The sequence below is a fragment of the Centruroides sculpturatus genome, unplaced genomic scaffold (assembly GCF_000671375.1).
Source record: "Centruroides sculpturatus isolate CEXI.00-Female unplaced genomic scaffold, Cexi_2.0 scaffold4252, whole genome shotgun sequence".
Lineage (NCBI taxonomy): Eukaryota > Metazoa > Arthropoda > Arachnida > Scorpiones > Buthidae > Centruroides > Centruroides sculpturatus.
Window position 1 is genome coordinate 1 of NW_019388341.1, and position 7,151 is coordinate 7,151.

The 7,151-nt window shown below is 29.5% G+C and overlaps 2 long non-coding RNA genes across 2 annotated transcripts; one reads left to right on the plus strand and one right to left on the minus strand.

The window, feature by feature from the left end:
• Positions 1–1,770: 1,770 nt before the first annotated feature.
• On the minus strand, positions 1,771–4,901 carry LOC111616885. The gene is made up of 2 exons (XR_002755337.1): positions 3,920–4,901; positions 1,771–1,826 (listed from the first exon to the last, which is right to left on the minus strand). It is a non-coding gene; the product is annotated as an uncharacterized LOC111616885 (long non-coding RNA).
• LOC111616884 lies at positions 4,694–5,197 on the plus strand. Its single transcript, XR_002755336.1, has 2 exons — positions 4,694–4,792; positions 4,858–5,197. It is a non-coding gene; the product is annotated as an uncharacterized LOC111616884 (long non-coding RNA).
• The last annotated feature ends 1,954 nt before the right edge of the window (positions 5,198–7,151 follow it).

Sequence of the window (7,151 nt, forward strand, 5' to 3'; positions counted from 1 at the left end):
CTCAACTCTAACTGCCTGGATGAAATATAACCAAATCTAACCAAATTCTTACATGCCAGTTATATTAAGTGTATGTCAATTAACATGGTTTTTATTAATTAACTTGATTTAAATTCAATTGTGGTGTGTACCAAAAATGAAAACAGTATCTTTCCCACAGGTGCATTGAAATGTAATTTAAATAGCAAAGTCATCAATGATATTTATCATGATGCAAGGTGATCTTAACACCACTAACTTCTGAATCAGTAGTCCTGTCATTGATTGGTCAAACCACTGACTTTCTTTAACATAGGAAGCACAGGAAGTATAGGATCAGTGGCCAGCTCTGCCAAGCAGCTTGTTAGAAAACGAAGTTATTGTACAGCAACTAGAGCAAATAATTTTGTTTGTAAACCGAATTGTTCTTAAAACAGAGATATTTGTAACTTCAGTTATGACTGTATTAGATTCAAATATTATTCATAAGAGGAAAAACAAACAGCACTCCTATTATCATGACAGTATGCAAACAAAAATGTACATTCATTTACAAAATTATTAGGTGAGAGATGGTGAGATAAGTGTTTGGATATTTTTACCTTCAGGACTTCACAATACTCTCTTTAAATTTAAATATAGCAAATTATGTACTTGAAACACAAGTGATTTTTCTCAATGCCTCTCCCATACATGCACATACACACAAAACATCTTTGATGTTATTCATTGTAAAATACAGATTAGTTGATGCTTTCTATAAGCATCACATCTACCAAGAAACTAGCAGTTTCCAAGAACTATCAGGATTTGCCATGTAAAAGCATTTAGTGTTTAATTCAAATTAATAATAATAAGCTTCTTTATGGGAAACTGCAATATTAATGCGTAATAATAATAATAATAATAATAATAACAAACACTGCACATTTAACCAATATCTAGCAAGAAGAAACTACAAGAAAGCAAAAGTTTTCATCCGTGTTTAATGGACATTGTCAATCTTACTCAACAGTTAGCCTGATGATGCCCGTTAAACACAGATGAAAATGTTTGCCTTCTTGTAGTTTCTTCATGCTAGATATTAGTTATATATGCTGTGTTTATTAACATATATCCAGTTTTCAAGTAGTTGAATTAACAAGAATAACTAAAATATTGACTGAAAATCTGAAAATTCATCAATTTGCTAAAAAAATCTATCCAGGGTTTTCACAGCTTGGTGACCTTCACTGAACTAACAGGAACTGAATATCACTTATGGTAGCTGTTATTACGTTCTATGAATGTATGTCTCTTTAATCCAAATGACTATTAAGTGACTGAAGAGGGCTGTGCATTTAAATAAGCCTGAAATGCATATGAGAAAACAATAAAAGAAGTGTCTAACCTAAAAGCTGTAATGATAGTCTATTGAACTTAATAGTCATTCGGATTAAAGAGACATACATTCATATAACAGGAACTGACAGGATATCTAACTTTTCAAGCCTTGTAATGACTTCTGAAATACAACAGTGTCAAATTCCTCTTTAGTACAGCATTTTATATCACAGAATTTATTAGAAAAAATTTACCATGTTCATTCTACTTTACATCTTCCTTATAATACTTTATATTTTAAAAATTTACAATACAAAACAAGCTTGCTCTTTAAATATATATAAAATATATATAAATTATATATATATTGGAAGAATCTCTTCTATTATATATAATTTAATAATAATAAAGACAGAAATATTAACAAAGATAAAAATGCTAATGACTAATAATTCAATCAGTAAGTACCTGACAGCAACTGTATTGCATGCTCTATCAACAGGAAACATGTAGCATGTGTTACACTTCAATGCATTAAAATAAAAAATATATATATTCAATTCACAGAATTTAATTTTATTTCTTTTGATTATAATAATAATTATTATTAGAAATATATTTTAATAAAAAAGATGTTTTAGATCAAATAAAATATATTCATTATTAAAATAATTACTTTGTTATCTATTTAAGTAAGTCTCAGTTCAAATAGTAATAATACTTTTTTCATTGGAAATTAACTTAAATCTATACTCTTCATATGATAACAATGTATCAATAAAAATTCCCAAAATCTTATTTTGCCATAATACATGTTTTGATATTAAAAACTGCACTTTAACTTATATAATTTTAGAGTTATTATTCATCAAATAAACAAAATGTTTTGAATAAATTCAACATATTAAAATAGAATTCATTTATATTTCTTATTATTATTATTATTTATCTTTAATGCTAAATTTAAATCTGATCTAATGAACAGTTTTATTAATGTTGCTTTTTTTTACCACCGTATTAACATATAGTGACACGGGTAAAATATATTGCACTGGGACATATTAAACGTCAATCATACTGACAATGAATTTATTCTAATTAGCACATCAATATTTAAATAATACTGAAATGAGAGTAGACTATTATTTTTGTTAAATATATCTCATATAAATGATGTCACCCTTTCTTGTCATATTATTTGGCTAACTAAAATCAAACCACATTTTTTTCAAACTGCAGTATGAATCATTTTTGAGAAAAACAATAAAATAGTTTCACAAACAAAACAGTTGCAAAAATAAACAGCTACACCTAAATTTATTATTATTTTTTATAATATATTGTTGTAAAACTAATTTTTATAATTGTTATCACTTTGCACTGTTCAAAATGATAAGTATAATTGGAAAAAATAAACTAAGTATTCATATATTTAGTCAGAACAAACATAAAAGATATTATTTTCTTATGTAATTAAAAAATTACTCATATTTATACTGTTTCATAGAAACAATATCCAGGGCACATAACAAAGTCCATTGTCATGAACCCTTAAAGCAGGGGTGGCCAACCTTTTGCATACCATGCGCCAATTTTTTGATAGACGAGTTCAGATGCGCAGTGGTGTACCGTGAGTGTTAGCAGCCCGGGGCGGAGAAAAATTTCGACCACCCGTTAATTAGGTATTTCAATTTATAAGAAGAAACTATTTATAATCTATAATTTATAAGAGAACTATCTTACATGGGTAGCTACACTACCCGTATAAAGTAGTTCTATATGACATCAGTGGTGAACACGAATGCATAGTTTAACGTAGAAGCAAAAAAAAAAAAAAAAAAAAAAGGTCAACAGCTCGATTGCATGTAATCATTATTGTAATGAAGCCGAATCTGGCAATGTTGCTCGGAAATGACTGAAGCGCCACTTGTAATCGTCCAATGCGCCAAGTTTGGCGCGTGCGCCACGTGTTGGCCACCCCTGCCTTAAAGCCTCACTTAACAGCACTTAATTGTAGTTATACCATTGGTTAAGATTACAGGGAATCAATTCAGATTTTTAATCATGTGCTGTCTTAATATGGTAAGAAGTCCTGTAACTGTTTTCAAAATGTTTTCTCAGATAAACATTTAACTGATGCACCAAATTCAGAATGCTTCCAATTTTGTCAAGTTTTTCTGAATTATTCATTCATCTGAGGAGTATCAAGTCTCATCAGCCATTTCATAAATTTATCATGTTTATAACAATTTCATATGATAGTTTAATAATGTATGACAAAACTTTTGGTTCACCCTTTATTTTTCAAAATATTTTGGAGTTATTTTATCCAATCTTCAAATTATAGCAAGGTTGAGGCCAAAGTTTTAGATGCAAAAACATGTATGTTGGATGTTCAGCACCACTTTCCTGTAAGCCTAGAAGTTTGACAATGGTGTTTGGAATGTCGAGCATGATTCCACTGACTATCCAAACACCATTGTCAAACTTCTAGGCTTACAGGAAAGCGGCGCTGAACATCTGACACACACATTTTCGCATTTAAAACTTCGGCTTCAACCTCGCTTATACTGTTAATATTTTAACTTGTATACTCTAAGAATATTTAAATACTCACAAATTAGAAGAACTAGTAGATGTCTTCATTTTTGTTCTTTTCAACATCTCAGGAACACAATATTTACAGTAGTCTCAAATAAAAGGATGACATTGCATGTTGTGTTCTTGAGGATTGAAATGGACAAAAATGAAGAATTTATTGAATCTTCTGTGATTATTTTTATATTTCATTATTGTCCTGTTTTCTATTTTATGAACTATGTACCATGTACCATATAATTATTGGACCTGCCCCAATTAGAAGCAAGTCCAATAATTATAGGTCAGGCGTAAGAGTTTGATTGTTCAGAAATTCAAAGTTGTAAGGTATTGAATAGCAAAAGTCTATTAACAAGGGGATATAATTTGAATTTGGCTAAAGTAACTTTTCATGTGTAATTTATCAAATATAAAATATAATCCAACAGACATGCAACAGGTTTTAGCTAATTAAACCTTTGTCAATGTAAAATAAAGGAACAAATATGTGTGGCAGCATCAACAAAGTAAATTGAATTGAAGTAATTTATTTTTAATTTTCTCTTAAAAGATCCACATGATGAATTTCTTAAGAAAATCAATAAATGTTTAATTCAACAACTAAGAAATGTTTGCTGAATAAATCAATGTCTAAGCAATAAAATGTCTGAAGAGTCATCAGAGATGGGTTTTCAATACGCCAATGCGTTAAAACCGAACGAAATAACCCAAGAAGAGGAAGAACTTTGAACTCATATGCTTCGCCATCTCATCTCAGCGCCCCCTCGAAAATCTATATCGAGCGCCATCTGGTTTGCGATCGTGCAGAAAAACTGTCTTTAACGTCACAACTCTCTCTTACGCCATCTTCATCGGCCAAACGTCCGAAAAATGCAGGAACCTTCAAACGATGGTAAGAAAAATCCCAATCGATATTTTACCCAATTTTATCAAAACAATAATGGCTTGTCGTAACAGTATCCGGGAAAGAGGAAAACACCTTAGCAACAAGCGAACCTTATCATCCAATACAGTGTTACATTACAATGCAATTTTTTAACGTTTTATATAATGATTTGATATCCGAGGATATTTTTAAGTTGAAAAAATGTTATTTTTGTTGATTAAATTAATGTAAATGTTCTTTTCTTACCTGTTAAGACTAATGATAACGCACGAGGGCGTTGTTGTTGTCCTCCATCATGGCCGATTTCGATGCAAACTTTGAGTACGACGCATGTCCTGACGTCATCCTTTCCGTGCTTGGAATGATGGGTGCACGTGTGTCTCACATGGCGGAAAATTCGAAAGAATATATCGAAGTAACAAACAACTTAAGCAAATATTTATTTACGATAAATATTACATATTAAAACTGAATGCATGAAAATTATTTATATAAATCTTAAATTCCGATGAATCTCTTCTGTTATTTATTTATATGTAATAAATAAATTTGATTAAATTAAATTATTTTTTATAATATATTGTTGTAAAACTAATTTTTATAATTGTTATCACTTTGCACTGTTCAAAATGATAAGTATAATTGGAAAAAATAAACTAAGTATTCATATATTTAGTCAGAACAAACATAAAAGATATTATTTTCTTATGTAATTAAAAAATTACTCATATTTATACTGTTTCATAGAAACAATATCCAGGGCACATAACAAAGTCCATTGTCATGAACCCTTAAAGCAGGGGTGGCCAACCTTTTGCATACCATGCGCCAATTTTTTGATAGACGAGTTCAGATGCGCAGTGGTGTACCGTGAGTGTTAGCAGCCCGGGGCGGAGAAAAATTTCGACCACCCGTTAATTAGGTATTTCAATTTATAAGAAGAAACTATTTATAATCTATAATTTATAAGAGAACTATCTTACATGGGTAGCTACACTACCCGTATAAAGTAGTTCTATATGACATCAGTGGTGAACACGAATGCATAGTTTAACGTAGAAGCAAAGAAAAAAAAAAAAAAAAAAAAAAATAAAAAAAGGTGTNCTTGGAATGATGGGTGCACGTGTGTCTCACATGGCGGAAAATTCGAAAGAATATATCGAAGTAACAAACAACTTAAGCAAATATTTATTTACGATAAATATTACATATTAAAACTGAATGCATGAAAATTATTTATATAAATCTTAAATTCCGATGAATCTCTTCTGTTATTTATTTATATGTAATAAATAAATTTGATTAAATTAAATTCTAATTTTTTTAATCCAGTAATTTCTTATTAGATTTTGTTTTTAATTTAATGTAGAGCTTTCAAATTAAAATTTTATCAATTATTTTTCTTCCTTAATGACTTAAACATTGACTTGAGGAAATGAATCATTTTAGTAAATAGTTTACATTTTGTGGTCTCATATTTTCATTCACATGATTTTCTCACAAAGTTACAATAATAATAATAGTAATAATCAATGTAAATTTTAATATAAGCTCGGATGTGATAAAATTCACTCATGAACAATTTCATGAAGATGAAATCAGAATACACTGAAATTTTATCATCAAAAGTCATCTAAAGAAGACATTTTGTCTATATTGAATGATTTAATTGGAGTTTTGTTTTGGCTATCAATAAATCCTAGCATTAATAAGCTGTTATAAAAGACACAAATGGAAAATAAGGACAATATCACAAATCTTATATCTGTATAATTATTTAATTTCAGTCACTGTTCAATCTTAATTGTTAGACGTGTGCACTGCACACCTGCATGTGATATAATTTATTATATTGGTAAGTGTGCTGTGGTTTTGGATTCTAGTTTAAATTGATGTGGCTGCATAAAAAAATATATATTGTATACAATACAAATGGTAAATCCTACCAAAATTCCTTCAATACTTCTGTTTTCATAGACTGAATAAAAGATATAGTAAAACCTGTATAAACCAGAATTGTACAGTACCGGATATTTTTTTTGAACAGGTTCTTTTTTAACAGAAAATCACTCCGATCCAAAAAATTTCCATTTAGGCTGGTTTCTATTTTGGACAGGTTTTGCCATACACTATAATTTAGCTAAGTATTTTAATGTAAATCAGAAGAAAGAAACACTTATGAACCTGGAAATCAGACAATTAATTACTGCATAAATATGGATTTCTCATTATACAATTCATAATCTTATTACACATTTTGTGTCTAGATGCATGTTAGAATTCAGCAGACAACAAACACCAAACACAGCAGACATGCAGAAAGCCATTGTCAAACTTCTAGGCTTACAGGAAAGCGGCGCTGAAC